This window comes from Mauremys mutica, chromosome 1 (assembly GCF_020497125.1).
Source record: "Mauremys mutica isolate MM-2020 ecotype Southern chromosome 1, ASM2049712v1, whole genome shotgun sequence".
Classification (NCBI taxonomy): domain Eukaryota; kingdom Metazoa; phylum Chordata; order Testudines; family Geoemydidae; genus Mauremys; species Mauremys mutica.
The window spans coordinates 120171942-120195707 of record NC_059072.1 but is presented as its reverse complement, the minus strand read 5'-3'; the positions used below and the strand labels follow the sequence as shown (position 1 = coordinate 120195707).

General features: G+C 39.6%; 1 protein-coding gene across 3 annotated transcripts in view; it reads right to left on the bottom strand.

Annotated features, from left to right (window-relative positions):
• The window catches only part of SOX5 (SRY-box transcription factor 5), a 918538-nt gene that overhangs the window by 546965 nt on the left and 347807 nt on the right, over positions 1 to 23766 (bottom strand). For all 3 annotated transcript variants that reach the window (XM_044993181.1, XM_044993219.1, XM_044993236.1), the window contains one exon: positions 15422 to 15488. The gene's annotated coding sequence lies outside the window, so the exon portion shown is untranslated. The remainder of the gene's footprint in view (positions 1 to 15421; positions 15489 to 23766) is intronic.

Here is a 23766-nt window from a genome sequence, read left to right as displayed (position 1 = left end):
ATAAATCAATTACGAGAGAGAGAGAGAGAGACTAGGAACATAATAAATACCCTACTTTAATGTGAATCAAGGAAGCAAAATGCAGAGTGTCAGGAGGGGAAGTAGTGGGAGGACTTCTTTGCAGTCCCCATCTCTTTATCGTCTCTATTCATGATGTGGGTAATTGATGAAGGGCTTGCAGCACCCAGGACCATTGGCACCATCGAAAGCCTAGAGATTTTGGACAAATACTTGAAATCCTCAGAACAATCCTCTCAAGCCTCATTCTCAGGCCAAACCCTTGAGATTAGATATTTATGCTGCTCACCCTGAAGAAGATAATTAATAAAAACTATGGGGCTGATCCTCTGCTGGTATAGACTGCCATAGCTCCAATGACTGGAAGAAAATTGCCATTCTTTGGGCTCTCATCATCAAAATACTGCCCATTTTCTGCCATTTGATCACCTAGTTATAAACTGATCAGAAAAGGGTTTGCATATTTTCAAAAATAAAAATGAGCCTCATCTACAGTTTTCTTAGTGAAATTGCAAATAACCGTACTTTATTTCCAGGGGGTTGGGATAATCTTTTTCTGCCCATTTGTTTGCATAAAAAATGGGAACCCACGCACTGCAGTTCAAAACCAATACCAGCTCAACACAAGAGAAAGAGGAAATGGCAAAAAAATGGTAATGAGATCTTACATTTATACCCGATATAGGACCTGTCATTTTGAAGGACTGTTGACAGTTTTACAATATACTATATACCCCCCCCACACACACACACCTACCTCCAAATCACTTCACTTTCCCGCTGAAATACAGCCCCTTCTGAGGTGAAGTACAGCATATAGTTAAAAGAATACTGCACCAGTATGATTTTATTTTTTTAGGGCAATAAGTAAATACTACCTTATCCAACTGAAACTGCAGAAGAAACTTAGGTAAGCAGAATAAGAACTACTCAGGTTGGAATTTTACCAGGATACCTTTTCTGTCAAAAATGTTGAGGGTCATTTAGTGAAAGAAGCGCATTTTTATATATCATACAAAAGACCTTCACCATTAGAGTGCATCTTAGCACCATGTTAGAATTCAGTGAGGCACTTAAGTGCATTTCTAATGGTAAGTACAAGAGTAATCCACTGAAGTCAATGGGATTCTTCCTTATATGCTTAAAGTTATGTGCCGAAGTATCTTGCTGAGTCAGGGCCAAAGGCCATGTATGATTCAATGTTCTTGAAGCTAATGAACTTCAACAATCATTGGTAGAAACCTTTAGTCAGTACTTTATGGAATCATCAACAACCCTTCCTACAGCAACGTTACTTGCAGTCCTCCCAAGCAGAAAAAGAAAACAAAGAATAAAACAAATCTACAGAACTCCTGGAATTAACCACGAAAGACAGCTAATATTAGAGCTGACTGAAAAATGAATAATAAAAAATAATAATAAATAAATAAAATAATAATAATAATCAATTTGCACTATAGTAACATCTAAAGGCCCCAGCTGAGTTCAGGGCCTCATCACACTGTGCTCAGTCTGTACGTAAAGTAAGAGACAGTCTCCATCCTGTCCTAATTGCAAATAATATATGTTCAGAATTTAGTCTTTTCCGGAATAAGAATTTATTCTGATTTCTCTGAGTATTTTGTTATTGATGTCTATCTGATGAATAGTTCAAACAAACAAATTTCAGCATGTGTGCTCTTGGAAAACTGTTACTATGTGTGTGGTATGATTGGTCACCAAAGACACATGACATTGTTTCTGATCCATGATTTTATAGAACACACATTCAAAAGGAAAATAGTAACGGCAGTTGTGACAGATTTTTCAGGTAAATGAGAGAGAGCTAGAAGTCATTAAACTTTTAAGGTTCATGGTCTTTTTTATGAATACCTGGAAGCTCCCCAAATCCTCATAAATGATTAACTTGATGTCATAAATAACAGCAAACTAAACTCATGAACTTTAATTACAAAAATACTTGCTGATTACTTTCTGTGTTATTTGATCATCTCAAGTTGACATCCTGGTGTAGACTCAGAAAGACCCAGGCTTTTATTACAATATAAAACGAGTGTGGCAAGGTCATCACTCTTCTTTTCTCTTTTGACTACAAAATAAATGCTTAAAACCACTAGTCACTGGCTCATAAACCAAACAATTGAAATAATGAATTCAAATATGCTAATAGGATACACTGGCTCACTGTTAATTATTTAATCCATAGCTACATAATATTGTACTGAATTATTTTTTCCTCTTTTTACCTCTGCTAGGAACTGACAAGTATAAATTTCAACACAGCCATTTAGAAAATTGCCAATATTTTAAAGAACTTTTTTTTTCCTTTCTCCCAAGATACTATTTAAGAGAAATCACTATTTTAATTATGACGGTTCATCTGTCCTTGATGGGAAGGATGAGGGGGGCAGAAATTGGCCATTTAGAGAAATAATTCTGCTGGGCCTTAGCTCTTACTGACCAATGGCCTCATGCAGTGAAACACACACACAATTATAAATAAAAAACTATAACACCCTCCCAAAAAGACAGAGCTTATTCTCCATCAAACAAGATGTGCTTAAGCAAGTGTGGCTTGCAGTGGAGATGGAAAAAAAAAAGACTTTTGAAATGTATGATGAGCACCAGCTCTTCCCTATTGTCTGTTCCAAGTAAGACTTCTTTTCTCTGATTATGCCAAAGGCATTTGACAGAAAGATACTCCTGAATGCTCTTTATGTAATACCCACAACTGACTTGTCTTAAGCTTACCGTTTGTATTTCTATATTGTGTTGTTATGATGATGAAGTACTGTAATAAGAATTAAATTTAAATAGTAATAATGTATGCTGTAGGATTTGTTAAATCATATATATATATATATAATGTTGTGACAAAGTTCCTCCTCTACCTTGGTGGGTCCTGCGCTTATTGGCAGATTTGCTCACCTCAGTGATCTTCCCCTCTGGTGGAACCCACAGTCTGGGTCAACTCCTCCTGTGTCTGATCAGAAGTTGGGAAGTTTGAGGGGAACCCAGGCCCGCCCTCTACTCCGGGTTCCAGCCCAGGGCCCTGTGGATTGCAGCTGTCTATAGTGCCTCCTGTAACAGCTGCGCAACAGCTACAACTCCCTGGGCTACTTCCCCATGGGCTCCTCCAAACACCTTCTTTATCCTCACCACAGGACCTTCCTCCTGGTGTCTGGTAATGCTTGTACTCCTCAGTCCTCCAGCAGCACACCCTCTCACTCTCAGCTCCTTGCACCTCTTGCTCCCAGCTCCTCACACGCCCACCACAAACTGAAGTGAGCTCCTTTTTAAACCCAGGTGCCCTGATTAGCCTGCCTTGATTGGCTGCAGGTGTTCTAATCAGCCTGTCTGGTTGGTTCTAGCAGGTTCCTGATTACTCTAGTGCAGCCCCTGCTCTGGTCACTCAGGGAACAGAAAACTACTCATCCAGTGACCAGTATATTTGCCTTCGACCAGACTCCTGTACCCCACTGGTCGGGGTCTCTCACAATAAATACACACATAAACACTTTACTATATATATATATATATATATATATATATATATATAGAGAGAGAGAGAGAGAGAGAGAGAGAGAGAGAGAGAGAGGCAAAATTATCACAACAGAGTTACATTATTAGTTGCAAAGAGACTACTTACACGTATACAGGATATATATTTCAGATTATTCTACGCTATATGTTGAAGTTATAGAAAGGATGTTCCAAACTTTATTAGGTATAAAAATGTCTTCTTATAAAACAAGGAAAAATTGTTTACATTAATACAAATAAATTGCTTGTTGACTGTTTTGGACAAGCAAGACCCAAGCACTTAAAAAATAGCAATTTGGGTAGGGTATAATTTTAAACTTGCTATAGCGCTCTTGGTGGCTGTGAAATCTCAGGGATGTCATTCAAAGTACTTGAAAGCTCCACCCAAGCACATGCACACACAAACAGATCAAGGAGCCCTGGCATGATTCTCATTGATGATGTGCAGGACTAAGAATCAGAAGTTCTGTTACTGGCTCTGTCAATGACAACCTGTGAAGCCTTCAACAAGTGACTAACTCTCCTCTGTACCCTAGTTTCCCTATCTGTAAAAGGAATATTCTAGCAATTACTCACCTTTGAGATCTATGGATGAAAGTCCTATATAAAGTACTAAGTAACCTCTACATAATTTTAGCCTTTATCCTTCAGTGAGTGCCACATGGGTGGATCTTTCCAACCATGAGTTCAAAGGGCTCTACATAGACACAAGAATGCCCAGATGGAACAGCAGAATCTAGGCTTGTAAACCAGCATGCAGGTTCACCAGATGAGGAAGGAAAAAAATAAAAATCACAATTACAGGTCTCTTTACATCCCTTTCCTCAGCGCTTGCTTTATTTCCAGAAACAACATTCAAACCAGAACAATTTGACTCAAACTGCTGGGTAATAATCACCCAAGGGCTTTCCAGTTTCAGACAGTTGGGAGGAGAGAAGATACATCCTTTCCATATCGAGGCCTCCTCTGTACCAGCCCCCCCCCTTGCCTTTTAGAAACCCACCCAGATCAGGCATGTTATAGGCAGAAACCCTTTTATCTGCTAGAGCACATTTACCCCTTGTCACAGAGTCTTTGTTACAATCTACTCCAAATGGACTTTCTAAATCAATCACTGTGTTCACCAGTAAAATCCCTACCAAACAAGTCTTTACATTTAGATGGTTACTGCAGCATTGTTTTACCAATTAAAATATGCTTTAAATTTTTACAACTTATCTTCTGAAATACATTAGGGGTCCAACCCTTCTGCCCTCACTCCCTCCAGACACACAATTTCCTGAAAGCAGGAGAGAAAGTGAGTTGAGTAACTTGGAACAGAAACGGTTGCAGCAGATTGTGCTGGGCAGAAACAACAATAGTCTGTCTAGGGAAGATTGGTGCCAAGGGTTCTACTAAAATTAGAAAATGGGAGACAGTATCTTGGCTCCTGTCTCTTGCTGGAGACAAAACTTCAGCTCTCACTGCAGTTAAGTGATAGCAGTTTGATTTCTGCCTGCCCGTTCCACTATGCTACCCTAGTTTCAACAAAGTGCTTTGGCTCATCAGGCAGTAAGGGTCACACCTTTTAGTAGTAACCTATACAATAGCTTAAGTCAGTGGTTCTCAAACTTCTTTTGCTGGGTCCCCCTTTAAAAATACTTCAGGTTGTAATGACCTCCCTTCCGAACTGTGACAGCCAGCCCCCATATCCTGCCACCCTTACTTCTGTGCTGCTGCTGGCGGTGGCACTGCCTTCAGAGCTGGGTGCCCGGCCAGCAGCCACCGCTCTCCGGCCACCCAGCTCTAAAGGCAGCGCAGAAGTAAGAGTGGCAATACCACAAACCCCCTACAAAAGGCTTGCAACCACCTAGCATCCCCAGTTTGAGAAACGCTGGCTTAAATGACAGCAGCTGAAATTCTTAGGGTATGGCTTTAGGGCAAAAGGATGACTTACTTGAAAAATAGAGAGAAAAACAAAAATAAATCTAGGACCAATATTTCTTGAAAATGGGTCAAAACTTCAGAAGACTCAACAAAATTGAACCTTTCACAGTAAAATTCAGTGTGAAAGAAGACACATTAATAATGCACAAAGGTACACCTATATCTACTCCTGGGGGAAATCTGCACCAAAAAATAAAAAAATCTGCAAAATTCTGCATATTTTATTTGTCAAATTAACATGATAGATTCATATCAGTTTCAATTATTTTGGTAATTTATTTCAAAATATCTGTCAGCAAGTATGTCCGTAACAATACAGACCAAAAAAATCCAAAAAACATTCTGGCAATTTTTGTTGACAAATAGATTCCTTACTAGGCATATTAATACAGAATTTTTAGTAACCCATTTAAATTACAATATAGAAGTGTATTTCCTGCATCTGTCAGAAGCAGTGCAAAGGTTTGGGAGTGTCACAGGCAATGGAGGTGGTGAGGGAGAGGGAAGGACCCTGGAGTGACCCTTGAGGGTTGTTGGGGAGAGAAGTATGGAACAGTTTTTTTGTGGGGGGAGGGTCAGGATTGTTAGGGAGTTGGGGAGCCTCCCTCATGCAAACCCTGGCTGATCCCAAGCCTCTTCCATTCAGTCAGGCACATCTGCCCCTGTCCCTGCACCCCTTATCCTGATGGGTCCCTGCAGCCTCCTTCCTCATCCCCATGTGTCCTTGCAGCCCTCTACCCCCGTCCCCAGATGGCCATGCACCCCCACTTCCATTCAGTCTCTGGCTCAATGCTGTCACCCCACTAGCTCCTGAGCCCAAGCCCCAGTCTGTCCTCCCCTACTAGCCATTCTGAACCCCATTCTGTGACCGCCCCCAACAGCCCTGCATGCCCCACTCTGTCCTCAGCTGGCTCCCCAGGCCAGGTGTTATGATGAACTACTACTTCTGGGGGAATTTTGTGCCACTGCGCGCGCACAGAATTTTTTCCCCCACAGAAAATACACTCTGCCCCAGAAGCACTGCAGTTCCACCTTTTGCCCACCAGAGGCTGCTGTGGCACAAGAACAGCCTGCTTCATTCATGCTGTTGCCTGTTCTGGCAGCACAGTGGTCGCTGATGGGAGAAAGGTGGAACTACAGCTTCTATGGGGCAGAATGTATTTTCTGTGGAACAAAATAAAATTCTGCGGGACACATGAATTCTGTGCATACGCGGTGGTGCAGGATTCCCCCAGGTGTATATATCACTCCTTCAAACAGAGAATCTCAAAGTGGTCTTATACCTCTTATTTAAACCTCACAATACTCCTGAGACATACATATGAGTTATTATGCCCTTCTTTTGTAAAACCTATTTATTCTCATCTTGTACTATCTAAGGTACCTATATGCCCTCCATTGCCATACTTAGTGCCTCATAATCTCTAATGTAATTATCCTCACAACATGCCTGTGAAGCAGGTAAGTGCTATTATCTCTATTTTACAAATGGGGAACTGAGCCACAGAGAGACTAAGTGACTTGCCCAAGGTCACAAAGGAAGTTTGTGGTAGAGCAGGGAATTGCACTTGGGTCTTCCAAATCCCAGGCTAGCACCATAACCATTCAACCACTTTTCCTTTTGATGCTTTCTTGCATTCCAGATATTATGCAGTGTCCTGTAGCTATCTGAAACAAATGCGGACCCTGCAACTGAATACATACAGGTGAATCCCTGAGCTTGTTCTATGATCAGTGTAAGTGCTCAATGCAGGGACCTTGGTTGATATGTATTTTGTAAATCTCCATGTCCACTACTCACTCCTCACTGCTATCACTAGTATAATGTTATTAATAATTATTATTAATACATATATTTTATAACGAATGAATGAAGGTGAGGATTTTCAAAGACGTGTAAGAAAATGAGGCATCCAACCCAGTGAAATTAAATGGCAGTTACTCCTCTTAGGGTCCTTTGAAATTCCCAGTTGAAGTGATTTTACCATTGTCAGACAGTGAGAGTCTGTGGAAGAGGCAGTGACAGAACACAGGGACCACATCTCTCAGTCCCTTGTTGTAACTGCTAGGCTTTACTTCCACTCCTATTAAAGTTTCATAATAGATAATTATGCTCTTTGACACAACAGAGAAATCCAGAACTAAACATCTGGGACGTTGTGATCTTTCTTTGCTCAGGGCATGAATACATGTAACAAAATGCCCAAGTTCAAGGTCGGAGAACTTACTTTCTGAAAAAAATCAAGCTTAGAATTTGCTTTCCTTTTCCTCTCTGGCATTGTTTAAATTCCTTAAAATAAACAATTATGTGGTAATTTGGAAGTTTTGCACAGTATGAGCAGCGCTGAAACCACAAACGGGAAATAAAAGCTAACTTTGTATTTAGGTTTTTTTTTTTTAAATAGAAGCTTTTGATAAAATAAGACACCTCAGCTTTTTCTCAGTTACATCTTGGTGGATACACGGACTGTTTGGCTCTATTTACACTTTCTCTTTAAAGTTCCCACATTGTTGTGGTTTACTACCAACAAACATTTTTAAAGAACGGCTTTTTTATTAAAGCTGAAATGTGGCGTGTTTACACAAAATGAAAAATAAAAAGATGCTCTTTACCCCACTGGTTTAAGCTGGGCTCATAAATCAAGCCTGCAGTTTATGAAACTATCTATTAGATTGTTATATTACCATAAAAATACTGGGAAATAAAACACTTGTTCACAAATATATGTAGCATACAAACCATGTTTAAATGTTTATTTGGGTCCAATTTACCCTTATTTTTGACAGAAATGAAAATAAAACAGCATTTTAGGCTCCTGAAAATGACAATATCATGTTATCTAGGTAAGTAACCAAAACCATTATTGAAATTCTGATAGCATTTGCTTTACTGGTAAAGGAAAATTACCTGTAATGCATAGTTTAAATAATTACTTTTAAACAAAAGCTTCTTTTCCACATTGCTTATTTATCTTTCGAGACCAACTCAGCAGGGCTATGTATTTTATTAAAATTGCCTTCAGACTGCTAATGGTGGGGTGTCTGTTAGCACAGGAGAAGTGATGGCAGTTTGACTCCTATTCCTAATATTGGGAGTCAGTCCAGACACTTAAGAGCCAGAACTCTGCTGTGCATTTGACTATGTTATCAACACTTTACTTGCTAATGATACTGGTGACAGCATTTCAGTATGATGGGTCAGATTTAAACTGGAAAGCTTATAATTGTGCTTACAATAAAAAAATACTTGAAATCCCTTTTATTAGAGCTTCAGTGTGTGTTGAGCCTTATGACTAGGAATTATTTTGCAAGCCCTTGCACAATATTCTCCTTTTTCTCTCTCTCTCAACCCTGAATAAATGGGTCTATGGTAGCAGCTGATATTCCATATACCATATGAGGAAATGGTGTTAGCTACTCTATAGTGAGTTTGTGTGGCAGATAACCAGCACATAGCGGTCTTCAAATACTTGAAAGGTTGCCATAAAAAAGATGAAGAAAAGTTGTTCTCTCTTGCCACAGAGAACAGTACAAGAGGCAATAGGTTTAAACTACAGCATGGCAGATTTAGATTAAATCTCAGGAAAAACTTCCTAACTGTAAGAACAGTAGGACAATGGAACAGACTGCCTAGGGAGGTTGTGGAAGCTCATTCACTGGAGGTTTTCAAAAAGAGGCTGGATAGCCATTTGTCTTGGATAGTTTAGATACAATATATTGGCAGGGGGTTAGAATAGAGGACATCGGCCTTCGCTCTAACCCTATGAATCATCCAGATAACTTTCTGGTGGATCTTGTTTCCCTCAGGGGAAGCCACACTAAAAATGCACTGTGAGCTAACAGTGCTAAGTAGTAAAAGTCCTCCTTCAGGGGAAGTTGTACAACAACTGTGCCACACACCTGGATCCAAAAAATCCTCAGCATAATCCCATATTCAGTATGCAGGAATAAGAGCATCAAATTATTTTTGGCCACTAATGTGTATAACCATCCCATCATGAACGTCAAATATGTGTTCTCTCTTTCTCAAATATATGTTTAACATCTCATAAAAAAGCATTTAGAATATTCAAGAATAAAAAAAGATTTTTCACATGAGCACCTATATGAGGCAAGCGCTATGAATGCTTTCTGTGTTTCAGAACTGAAGAGAAGCTGTTTGATTTGGTCCATAAGGTGGTTCCTTCCTCACATTAAATAGCCAGCTTATGCCCTTCAGAGAAGGAGAGGCAATGATGAAGATGCCAGAGTAGTGCCACAGGTCATTGCATGAAGCCCAGGAGATGAAGTAGGAATGCTCGGTCCATCACATATACCCAATACCTAAGTGAAAAATTGCAGTTTCAGAGAGATCACTGGAGATTTTTTTAAATTTGATTTATCTTTTTTGCATGAAAAAAGTTAAAATAAATATGAACTTTTTTTTTTTAAACCATTTGTGACCAGCCTGATTTTCATAGGTACTATGGCACCCAAAACACCCCCTCAGCCTTCGTGGGAGTTTTGTGTGTTCACTACCTCTGAAAATCAGCCCAAAGGTGCATTGCTTAAAGGTGTGCATTTGCTCCTCGATCCTTCTGTTGACTATAAAGTGTAGAAATGGAACATTTGCAGATTTGGTATATAACCAGCGTTTTAAAATGTGGGTGGTATTAGGAAGATGACAAAATGTAGCTCTTGACTCGTCTTTTTCTAAACATCAGGTTTTCCCCTTCCAGGAGAAGAAGGGGACCAAATATAATGGGAAAAGACATACAAGAAGTCAACAGACATATTTAAGCTGGAAAGCCAAAAAAAAAAAAGGGCAAACTTTTTCAGAAATTCAGGTAAATTCTGCTCTGTTTTCCCAAAGAGCAAGACTACACAGAGTTCAGTTTGACCAGCTTTACAAAGGTTGGTTAGAATTCTTGATCCAACAGACAAGGACTGGAAGAAGTGACTAGAATTCCCACAGGGAGGTATGAATGAAATGCTTGAGCTACTGACTACTGAATCAATTACCTCCATTATCTGATTTTCAGACAGAAAATCATGCTCCTACCAAGGAGGATAGCTGTGTGCAAGAAGTAGATTAAGAAATACAAGAAGGTTTTTAGACATCACTTGTCTGTGGTGGGGGCAGCACAGGGATAGACTGATCTTCAGCATGGATTTGTCAGATGCTTTAAAAAAAAAATCAGAAGGACTATGCATCCGGAAAGCAAGCAAAGATTTGCTAGTGGGGAAATGGTCAGGAACAGTCTGACCTTAACTTCAAAAGAAAAAAACAGCTATGCTTGTATACAATTAGCTCACTGACAATCCTGATGGGGAATGAGCTTGTCAGCAATTGAAATACAATTTCAAAAGATAAGGAATGGTTGTTCTGCATCATTTTTAATGTTATGCCATTTCTCTCCTATCACACAATACTCTCCCTGCCACCTTTATACCTCCGTCATCTCTCACCCTTCCCTAAGATTTTTGTTTTCCCCAGGAATATTTAACATTTGACTTGTTGGCTATTCTGCTCTTATATTTCGTACAGCTGGCTGACCATCACAAACTTTACACTGATTGACAGTTTTTAGACAATAGGATGCCTAACAAACAGGGGCATTCCCAAAAGCTAAGGCTTGTCTACACAGAAAGTTACTGGGCAGCAAACCTAAATGTGAGTCTCACACCAGCTTGTCAAGCAGTAACATCCTGTGTGAACCCTGCCACAGCACAGTGAAAGTCCCAGAGTGTCGCTTTCCTGCACAGCAGGCTGGTGTGCTATAGATTCACACCTAGCTTGCCATGCAATAGCTTGCCTTGTAGACAAGCCCTATGTCTTCCAACATGCTAATGGACTGCACTATTTTTATTGTATTGAAATCTCAAGGTGAGAAACTAAGAATGAAAGCTGTGCTTCCCAGAACAAGAATGGTGAAATACTTCAGCATAATCAATGTGGGGTCATTACATTTGCCACAAATAAGATCCACCTTTTCTATGGATCAACCACTCACAAAAGGTGCCCACTGCTATACTCCCTCCACCATTTGCTGCAGGCAAGTCTTGATCAGTCATGACATTTTACAGAGACTAAACACAAGAGAAATTAAAGCCCTGTATGCAAATTAAAGACACAACTCTAAATATTCAGGATGCTAAAGAAAAAAATGATGTGCAAGAATGGGGGCTTCCTTTCTCTCACACCTGCACACCAAAATACATAAAAATGTTGTGAGTGTGCAGATTACCAGTCTAGCAGTTGATTTCACTTTGAGAACTTGATGGAGGGGAAGTAATATTCCTTCCAACCCTTCTCCCACTACCATCATACACAATATAGACCCACATTTTCAGGATCACAGAAAATACATCTGTAATGGACAATGGGATCACACTTGCCTGAGAGGAGAATTTGTCTGAGTACGTTAGTATTTACCAAACTAAAAGTCAAACCTCACTCAACACGCACTCTTGTTCTATTTATCTTATGTTCACATCACAAAACCAATGCATGTGGTTCATCAGTCACTCAAAAGAGAGCTGAGGCTGGAATAGCAATGTATTCTGCAGGCCAGGACAGGGTGCCTCAACGCAGCTACACGAGGAAAGCTTGCACATCCACACCAAGCTAATGCTGATGCTATTTGTCCCTTGTTTTCATCAGTTCAACAACAAAATTATAAGGGGAAAAAGGCCATAAAAATGCATGTCTTATTTGGGAAAGGTCAGAAAACATGTTTGTTTAATGACTTTAAGAGGAACCTCCCAACCTACGCAGAAAAAAACAAAAAACCTTTTATTCTTTGTCTGGCTGATGAAAAAGAAATACAGCCAATTTCAGCCACAGGGTTCAAATTCCCTGTAGTGTCATCTCCTTTCTTCTGTCATTAAAAATAAAACTGCCATCTCTTCTTAATGCTACAAAGAAAAGAATGTGAAATTGAACTGCCGGTGTGTAAATATAAATGGTATATATTTGACTGGAGCTCTTCTCCGCTCTTCAGACGTCACTTGTCTTGGCTTAGGCTGTAAGCACTTTGGAGCAGGGATTGTCTCTTCATACATTTGTACAGTGCACATGAGGGCCCAATTCTGACTATGGCCCTGGGGGACTATGGTAATATAAATATTAAATGATAATTAAAATTCAAGATCGATAAAAAGAAATCCCCCATTGTAACAACAATTGTATGGCGGGGCAAGTTTATGGTCACTTAAAAGAAAATCTGAAAAGCTATTTTATAAATATTTTTGAGCGTGGAAGGTAGTCTGATCAAAGGCTGTAGAAACAGGGAGCTCAAGATTTTTCTACAGCTTGACAGTTCTTAGCAGACATCTAAACTGAAATTACACAGAAATTATGAACCAATACCAAATGTATGACCCAACATACGTTGTTAGATAATGTTGACCTGGTATGAGATGATGCCTGATGACAGTAGGTGATTTTGAAATTTCAAGCTTCCTAGGAATCTTTTCCAAACTTAAATAAGTAAATATAAATGCATCACCTATAATATATATAACTTGTGTGGACACTTGTAAAAGGGTATCCTTAAAGACAAACAAACAATCTTTAAACACTGAAACACAAAAGTTCCAGCACTGAACATTTTCGAGTTGGAAAACTATTTCTACAGTTCTGTAGCTACTTGACTTTAGACAGCTTAGTATTTTATTTTGTTTGTATTGTTGGGCTTTATTGTTATAGTTGATGACCAAAACTATTTCTGATTAGGAAATTAATTATTTCTCTATCAACAAAGAACTTCCCTTGAACTTTGGGATGGAACCAAGTTGGCTTTATGTGCCTTTGAAATCCCAGTCATGGGAGTTATTTATTATTTGTATAATGGTAGTGCCTATGAACCCCAAAGAAAGATCAGAGCACCATTGTGCTAGGGCCAGCATGGACAAGAAACAAAAATTCAGGCACTGCACCAAACAGCTTACAATCTATATTTCTGATAGGACACAACAGGTGGACACAAATGGACCTCCAAATGTGATAACATTAAATTTTAGTGCTAGTCTGCATCTCATGGATGTCTGCACATAAAACATATTTTTACAAGTTTGTAGGTGGGAAAGCAATCAGGAATTCATGTTGTCACAATATGCTATGAAGAAGGCATTTCAACATCTTATTCCATATCCTATGACAGCCCATATCAGCTATTCCTAGATCAGAAACTTTGCACCCTGTTTATATATAAAGTACTGTCTTTTAAATCAGGAACAAATCCTGCAGACCTTACAGACAAAACTTAAGCCTCCTTTGTCTGAGTAAGGACTGAGGGAAAAAAAGGCACAGGACATGTATAATAGGCAGGAGCGTTACCACCACCTATTTATTAAGATTGCCCAGCACAACCATTTATAAGACCCTACTTTCAGTTGCTTATAATTTTGTCAAACTTTAACCATGGGGGGAGAGGAGGATTTTCCATGGTGAGTGTCTGCCTCTTCCTGAAATTATTTTGCAAATCTTCAGCCAAAAGTTCAGTCATTTTTGAGAGCTAGACTAGTGGAAAACATTTTTCTGTCTCTGTTAAAAAATTCTTGAGACCTTTTCTTTGAGAAGCTCTAGAGCTCCCATTCTTTGGAGCAGAAACTTGAAATTTGACGAAGGGAGAAGGGAGTGGACTTCTTTTGAAAATCAGGGATGTGTCTTTTGTAACCTGTGAAAATCCACCCAAATCTGAGGAAGTTATAAACCTCTGGAAAAAAAAATCACAGTACGCACCTGTACAGGCAACCCTAATTCTGGTATTTCCTAACTTCTGAGAGCTTGACTTCACAACCTCATGAATGTTTTTTTTAAACGTATCTTTATATTGCATAGAAGAAACTAAGTGCTGTATCATGAGTGTATGGTTTGTCTCCTCCACATTAGTTAAAAAACATGTAGAACAGGACAAGAGACTATTGCAGTGAACTATAGAAATGATACACGGAACTTGTTAAAACAAAATGTAAACAGCAAGCCAATTACCCACACAACATAGATAAGATATTTGAACTATGCCTCAGTCTAGGAATCACCATTCTATCTACCTGAGTTAACTTAAATGTCCCTTATTACCACAGTACTTGAGCACCTCACAATCTTTAATGTGTAATACAAACACACATACCCTTTGAGGTAAGGAAATACTATTACACCTCCCCACCCCACCCCTTTTTTTTTTTTAATAACAGATGAGAAACTGAGCCACAGAGTAAGGGTACGTCTTCACTACCTGCCATATTGGCGGGTAGCAATCGATTTCTCGGAGTTCGATATATCGCGTCTCATCTAGACGCGATATATCGAACTCCGAACGTGCTCCCGTCGACTCCGGAACTCCACCACCGCGAACGGCGGTGGCGGAGTCGACAGGGGAGCCGCGGACGTCGATCCCGCGCCGTGAGGACGGGTAAGTAATTCGAACTAAGGTACTTTGACTTCAGCTACGCTATTCGTGTAGCTGAAGTTGCGTACCTTAGATCGAACCCCACCCCCAGTGTAGACCAGGCCTAAGAGTATGTCTACAGTACAAGCGCTGCAGCTACACTGTTGCAGCATAGACACTTGCTATAGTAACAAAGGATTTTTCCAACACTGCAGTAAATCCGCCCCTTGAAGATTGTTAGCTAGGTTGATAGAATTCTTCCCTCAACCTAGCAGGTGCTATACCTGGGTGTAGGTTGGCTTAACCGTGTGTCTCGGGGGGTTAATTTTTCAAACCAGTGAGAGACATAGCTAGGTCAATCTAAGTTTTAGGTTAAGATCAGGCCTAAGTAACTTGCCTAAGATCAAACAGAATTCTGGAACAGGGAATTAAACTTCAATCTCAGGCCTTCCAGGCTAGTGCCCTAACCATTGGCCCATCCTTCCTCTCGTTCAAGAGTCAGCATTCCAAAAATGGGTACTCAGAAAGCAGGAAATGCTTTGTTGTTATACAAATCTTACCTGCTGGGTCTCCCACGTTAAACGCCACCACTCCTTCTGTTCTTTATATTTTCGTCTGTTTGCAAAACTGGAAGGGAAAAAAAAAGGAAAATGTATCGAATTACAATTGTGCCATGAAAACAAGGCAAAATTCCCTGCATGCTCGTAGTGCCCCATGTTTTAAAGAAACTACCTAAGGAGAGCAGGCCTATACAAAATAGTATGAAAAAGCTCCTTGCCTACACAAGCGTGCCCACCATTACTACAAAGAGGAACTGTACTAGCAGTAACACCACAGAGAATTTATTTTTGCAAAAGCCACATGTACACAAGACGTCAGAGCAGGGGGGTTCTGGAAGATGGGGAGAGAACGCCATGATCCTAAGAGGCAGGCAGAAACAGAGAAAAAAACACACTTAGCCTGGGTAACATCACACTCTTCATACCGCAAATCTCCCATCAGATACATATATGTATCTGGAGCCTGATCCAAATCCCAAGGAAATGAATGGGGTTCTTTCCACTCATTTCAACAGAAATTGGATCAGACCCTTCACTAAGTTATATCTAAGGATGAAGCACACAATATGCAAGAGATTTTCAGTGCAAATGGGAGGGGAGAATATTGCACTAAGAAAAAACTGAAAAAAACTAGTTCTAAGTAGGAGGTACAAAGAAAATATAGCAAGTAGGACTTCAGTTCATCCAGGTGCTTCAGCATGTGTGGAACTTAAAGCACATAGATAGTCCCCACTGGAGCGTAGTTACAGATGTACGTGGGAACCTTGCTGAATCAGAGTCTAAATGGAAAAAATTGACCTGATACAAAATCAACTGAAGTCAATTTAAAGACTCAGTGATTTTAATGGACTTTAGATTATACCCAAAGAGGTAGGGGAGAGAGGTAAAGCGGGACAGAGAAAGAGCAAGAAAGAGCAAAAAAAAAATCCAAGTACAAAAAGAGATGGGGGAACTAGAAGCAAAGGGCCATTCTACTCTTAGACTGATGTAAATCCAGAATTACTCTATTGAAGTCAATGGATTAACTCTGGATCTACATCAGTGCAACTCAGAATAGAATCAAAGAGCACAAACTAACTCCAGAGAGAAACCAAGCAGTATTGAGTGTTCGAGCACTGGGAGGCAGTCAGATACTACAATGCTGGGGGCTGTGTAAGTGGACTGATTGAATGATTGGTCAATTAGCAGAAGGTATATCCACTAGTTGGAGATAGCAGGGAGCTTTAAATCAAGACTATTAATTTACTGTTGTTTGTATTTGCTAAACATAATTATTTATAAAATATATTTTTTACTGAATTATCAGTAATAAAAATTCCCTCCTAAGTATGCTCAAATTAATTCTAATAATATTTCTTGAAAGATCTAGAAACACCATAGACTTCATGACTTTCATATTCTTTCACAGTCTTATTTTTTTCTCTGTTCCTGCTTGAGACTTACAGACGATATGAAACCACGAAAGGGTTAAACCCAGAGACATTTGTACCAAAATCCATGTGCTGTTTTTCTTGGATGAACAATTGAGGCTTTCTTTACAACTTCACTGGTAGGCACATCATGAGTTTTGTATATGACAGTGTGAAAGTACTAGTTTCTTTTCAACACAGTTTCACGCTTTCATAAACAGAGACTAAAGTTTTTTAGAAGTACTTTCACTAAGGCACAGTCACTATTAACATCACATTGCCCAAGTTTTAAATAAAAAAAAATGGAGTAAAAATTAAAGATCTGGATTTGGCTAATATTTGTTACATTTTTTTTTCTGCAGCTTTCAGACTGCACTAAAGTCCTAAACTCTAGAATTTTTGATTATTCATAAAGTATTTGTTTTTATTAAAGAATGGCTCCATCCTCTCTCCCCCTTCTCTGTATTTCCACCATAGAATTCCATCATGTCCAATCCTGCCCTCACCAATGCCAATCATCTGGCCCTCTAGACCATACTGGCCACGTACGTATGCATATGCTGTGTCCCCCTATTGTAGCTAGCCAATAGAGAGAAAGTATAAGGCAATTACTACTACCCACCTCAGCGGTGATCTACTTTAGCTCACATAATAGTGATCTGTGTTTATTTAAATGAAAGACTAGGGTTCTAGGCCCAGTTCCCAAGGGATGTCTGTGATTGATCTAATAATGGTGTTCTGAGGACCGCACAAAGGTTCCTTATCCCTCCTACTAAACTCATTAAAAGCACCGAATTAAAAAAAAAGTGTTAAAAAAAACAAGAGGAGGATTATAAAAATGGAATAGTTTTAACAAAGTCCCTTTAAAAGAAGATACTGGTTTTCTTCTAGAGAAGAAACAGGCCTTATTTAGATGTTTTGAAAGGCAATTGGTTCCACCAAACTCCTTTCAAATGTAAGCAAAATTTAACGTGACTATCAGGGAACATTTCCCAACACTATTAGACTCTGGAAGTCTGCAACGGGAAGTGGCACAGTCCCACGTGGAAGGTACATGCATGTTTCATATTTCTATTTGATAGTTATAGAACTGTGTCAAATAGTATAAAACGTTAAATACTATATTATAAATGTCTGTAATGTAACATTCATCTACTAGCTCATGTCACTGAAATGTTACCATATCATTTTTAAAGTATATGAAAAAAATGCCACTTACATAGCATTAGCATGTAAATTATGCACATTTTCATTGCAAGAGGGGTGGATTCCAAAAGAGGGACAATGTGACCTAATGGGCTGAGTTTTATGATCCTGAGAATAGCAGAAGGTTCCAGTTGGATGTTTATCAACATGTACCTGTACAATACTTGTTTGAGATATCAGGCTGGAAAATCCTATGAGAACAAGTGTATATCACCTGTCTCTACTGAAGGTTACAGATTCTGTATGTAGGATGTGCCATTCCTGGATCTCAAAGTGCCTTACATACAGTAATGAATTAAGCCTCACTATGCCCTTGTAGAAGAGGTGATACCAAGGATCTTTTCTGAAGTGTTTTTTAAAGCAATATGTCAGAAACTTTGATGAAGGAGCTACATTAAAGCGCTGTTTCTCTTTTCTTTGCTCAAAAATCTGTGACTAGTTGATTTTAAATCACAATGCAAGATGACAAGTGTCATGCAAACACTCAAAGAGACTAAAGCATTTAGGACCAAATTCTCTAATACAACATCTGCCATGCCAAGTGATGCATCTCTCTCTCTCTTTCTCTATCTCACACAGCACTCCCAGGACTCTTGATGGTGGTCCAACTAACACACTTCTAAGTGCCCTACAACTCCATGCAGCATGGTCAGAAGTTTAGTTTCCTTGCGCATATACTGTTATATGCTAGATTCTGTGCTAGATACTCAAAAACACCCCAGCCTGCTATTTACAAAGGATAATAAGGTGTACCCTACATATGATCACTACTCCTCAATGCCCCAAGACACCTTGCCCCACGCCAGAAGTGCCCGTGAACAGAAAGTGCAGAATTTTGCCCTTATGTTGTAGTACACTTACTCTTGGATGCTTATCATTTTTTGCACATGAAAATGCTTAGATTTTACTCCTGGGGACATTCTGCACCAAAAAATTAAAAATTATGCATGAAAAAATTCAAAATTCTGTGCATATTTTAAAATTCTGCAAAATTCTGCAAATTTTATTTGTCAAAATAACACTATATAATAATGTTAGTTTCAATTATTTTAGTATTTTATTTCAAAATACCTGTCAGCAAGTATGTCTGTAACAATATAGACATGCAAAAATTTCCCCAGGAGTAGAGAGTTAAAGAAAGCCCTATGACAACCCAGGTACTGTTTCTCTGTCCCCTTTGCCCTCCCACAGCCCAGCCGGGGGGGGGGGGGCAGGGGGGCGGAAAGACTCTCATAAACCCTCCCCCGCAAGCCCAGTTGTGGGGCACCCCCAGCCAATACACATCTGAAACCCCTCCCCTCAGAGCCCAGCCATGCCCCACACAGATACCCACACCCCCTCTCCCCCCCCAGAGCCCAGGGATCCAGAGGGAGAAACAGCCTGATGCTTGGTCCCAGTCTTGCATGGAGTTTCCTGCATGCTGGGAACTGCAGCTGCCAGGAATCCTCTAGCTCCCTCTCCCTCCCATCAGCAGGGTCTTCTGTGCAGGAACTGGGCTTTGCTAGCTCCAGTGACCCCTAGTGGCAGCTAGCAGAACTGCAGCCCATATCTGTGGGGGAAAGGAAATTCTGCATGTACCATGCTAATTTCTGCAAAATTCTGCATTGTGCAGTGGTGCAGAATTCCCCCAGGAGTAAGATATGGATGCACAAACTGTACTTATATAAGCAAGCTGCAGTACTTACAAATACAGTTGTTCAGAAACCATGCCTCAAGTCTCTACAATTCATTGAGATTGGCTTAAAAATCATGAGATTATATAGATAAAAGTTGGGGGCTCTTTTTATTGACCTTCTGGTCTCTTTAGGGTTCACATTTTCAAGATTTTCTCTACAACCACGAGAGCTAGACTTACTTTTTAATGTAAGTTGAGCTTGTCATATCACATGATTCCAATAGTCTGGGCCTTCAGGAAAAACACCAGATATTGCAAGACTCATGATAAAAGACAGCTGTCAACACTGGCACATTTTCCCCACTCCCAGTTAACCGTTTCCATTGCTCATTACAATGAGAGGATTTGTAATGAGCAATGGAAGCATTCATTTACGTGCCAATGTTCTGCTGGTAAGTCAGTGCTTTAGTAACAATTAGAGCGCCTTTCTTAAACTGAATGCTGAGATTCTCACATACTCACACCACTCAAGGAGCTGGGGCTTTAAGAGGAACACCAACAATCACTAGTCTCAACATAAAATCATGAGAGTTGACAACACTGAAAATGGGAAGTTAACGGGCTGATTTCCTTGGTAAGTCTAGCTTGCATCTCTACAACCAAATTTTCGCATGTGCAAAGCCAGACATCCAAAAGTAAGCTCAGCAAAACTTAGAAGCACAATATTAGACACTCATATTAGAAGCCATGTGCAGTCACTTCTGAAAATCTGGCCTTTTCTTTCGTTACCTAACAACCACTTCACATTTGAGGAAGATTTTGTTTATGCAGAAATAATTTTTTTCCATCTCAGCCAATCTTATATCAGTAATTTCATCAAATACTGAAATACCAGGGGATAAACATGACTTTTGGGTGTGGCTTACATTATCTTCATAATAACTCTTTTTTTTAATTTGAACCCTGTCTCACTGGTGCTGGAACTGGGGTGGCCCACTTTTTAACAAAAGAAACATAAGCGCATAATTCATGCCCCCTGCAGATTTTTGTCCCCTGCAGAGTAATAGATTCTGCCAGGGAGGCACTGCAATTACACCTTTTGCTCACCAGGGGCTGCTGTGATGCAAGAAGAGAGGGCAGCTGGTTCACTGCAGGAGCAGCCAGCTATGGAGAGGGAGGGGGCACTTTGGCCTTGCCCTCCCTTCTACAAAGATTCTGCACTCTTCCTCTGTCTTGAAATAGGAGTGACACACACTCTCTCTCTGTCTCTGTCTCTCTCTGTGGATCGAAGACACAGAAAATGTGTGAGAGCAGCAATCACCCTAATAAGTTTAGGAGCATAAAGTCAGTTAAAATAATCCCTCCCCCATAAAAAAAAATTATCCTAGTTATGTGAACCCATGTCTGCCAAATTAAGGAAATTTCATAAGGACGGGCTCTTTTGTGGTATTTTGATACTTCTGCTTCTGATCCAGTCTGGAACCAAGAAGAGGAAAAATGAGAGAAGATGAAACAAATAGTTGAAAATGAAAATGATTTATATTTTAAACCCTGAGAAAGATTCAGCTTAAATTTTGGATGGAGATTCAAAGAAGATGGAAGGGTGTTTAGTCTTTATTTTATCAGGACCAAATTGCCCATCCCTTGTTGTTCTGACTTTCTGTCCAAGTCTTTCAAATATCTAATTGTTTCCAGACCAAAGTCACCCATTGGATAATGACACATGTGCTTGCAACTTATCAGCTGTTTCATGGAGGAAATGAAAAAGAAAACATGACATAAATATAATGCAACTAAGTCTTCTTTGAAAGCAAAAAGTTTCTCTCGTGTGCATACCTCTGAACTGCCTGTCCTCGAGAGAGAGGTCTGAATCAAAACCCCAGATATGAATAGCCCCAAATTTGGAGGAAGTTCAGCTCCCCTTAATGGAACAAGTCAAAATATAAACCCACCTCAAACAATGTTGGAAATACAACACAATTCTTGATCTGAAATGCTCTGCTGGGTCTCAGCTCTGCAGTACGCTGATACAAAACTCCAAAGCTGAACATGCCTGAAATCCAGATTCAAATTTGGGAGCTTAGATCTAACTTCGATGTTTATTCAGCTCAGCTTTTACACTCTCATATTTTAGTTATCTTATTGTATAATTCAAAGAATAGGCATTTTTTTAAAAACTGAGCCACTGATTACAGAGTTTAATCAACAACAAGAAAAAAAAACTGCTGTCAGCTTTTAGAAGTGGCTATGGAGGAGCTGTATACATTTTGGGGGTTGGTGAGAGCACAAAATATGATTATGAAAGTAGGACCTTGTCTATATATGGGCAAGTTACACTGGCTTAAATAGGTTTAAAACCCAACTTCAGTTAACACCAGTGCAAACACTCTTACTTCAGTTTAGCTTAAACCTGTTCACAACCAACTTAAGTTAACCTGGAAAAAAAAAAAGCCACGCAAACCAAAATATGACAGTGTCCACACAGGAGTTTGCAGCTGTTTAACTAAATCAAATTCACCCCTTAGGTTAATCCAGGCAACTTTCTCATATAGACCAGAAATAGAAAACAGATAACGCTGAACTATGCAGGGTGAAAGATTCTTCACCCAGCTTTGACTGAGAACATGAACGCTCATACGTAGTAACATTAGTTAGAAGTTGGATCCAAACACTGTGGATCAGACGTAAATCCCACAATGCTGAAGGGAATTATGGTATTGGCTTCTGGTTCACCACATTATAGAAGCAAGCAGCAACTATAACGTTCAGATTGTGAACAAGAGTTTCACCCAATGAGCTACAGCAGTGGGAAGATTAAGAGGGGATACAAAGCAAGCTTTGGAGGCCTGGGAGGAATTATGGTTTCAGTAAGAAATCATTTGAAATGGGGTGTTTTCACATGGTTTTGGTTCAAAGCCAGGGAAAACTGAGTGGTTTCCGAGACTTAAAACAATCTCAGTAGGAAAGACCCTTTGCAAACCAGTTTAAAAAGTACAGTTTACTTACTTACTTACTTACACACACACACACACACACACACACACAGAATTGAAACTTTCGTTTTACTGTGCTCTATTTACATCTTTGAATACAAAGGGCCTGATCTGGAGAGTTGCAGAGAACACACAACTCCTGTTGACCTTACTGAGTGCTCAGAATTTTTCAGGATTACACCAGAATTTATTACACAATAGTTATGTTAATTATTTTTAAAGAAAAAAATTGTATGAGACAGGCTTTTACTCATATAGGGCCAGATTTTTCTCCTCCTATTCATGCTCAATAGTATTTTACTCTGTAATATGTGATGCTCCCCAGAGTACCCAGGGTTGGGAGGCACCTCACCACCACCTGCCCTGAGCATGAGAAAGTCTTGTCAGGGGTCAGCTCCCAACTCCACTGGCCAAGGACAACACACACACTCCTCTCTAGGCCTTGCAAGCCCCACTGTCACTGTATAGGTTGGCAACTGGCACATCCCAATCCTCGAGCCCCCAAGCATCTCCCTGGAGTGTCCAGTCTCACTAGATGCTCACAGTATTCACAGATTCGCTGCTTCAAAAGAAGCAGTCCACCCCAGCTTACCAGTTCCACCTCAGATCACTGCTCTGCTTAACACAGAGATATGTTTATAGTAGGGCTGTCAATTAATCACAGTTAACTCATGTGATTAACTCAAAAAAATTAATCGCGATTAAAAAAATTAATCACGATTAATTGCATTTATAACAATAGAACACCAATTGAAATTTATTAAATATTTTTGGATGTTTTTCTACGTTTTCAATATTGATTTAAGTTACAACACAGAATACAAAGTACACAGTGCTCACTTTATATTATTTTTATTACAAATATTTACACTGTAAAATTATAAACAAAAGAAATAGTATTTTTCAATTTGTCTCATACAAGTACTGTAGTGCAATCTCTTTATCGTGAAAATGTAACTTACAAATGCAGACTTGTTTTGGTTACATAACTGCACTCAGAAACAAAACAGTGTAAAAACTACAAGTCCACTCAGTCCTACTTCTTATTCTGCCAATCACTAAGACAAACAACTTTGTTTACATTTGCAGGAGATACTGCTGCCTGCTTCTTATTTACAGTGT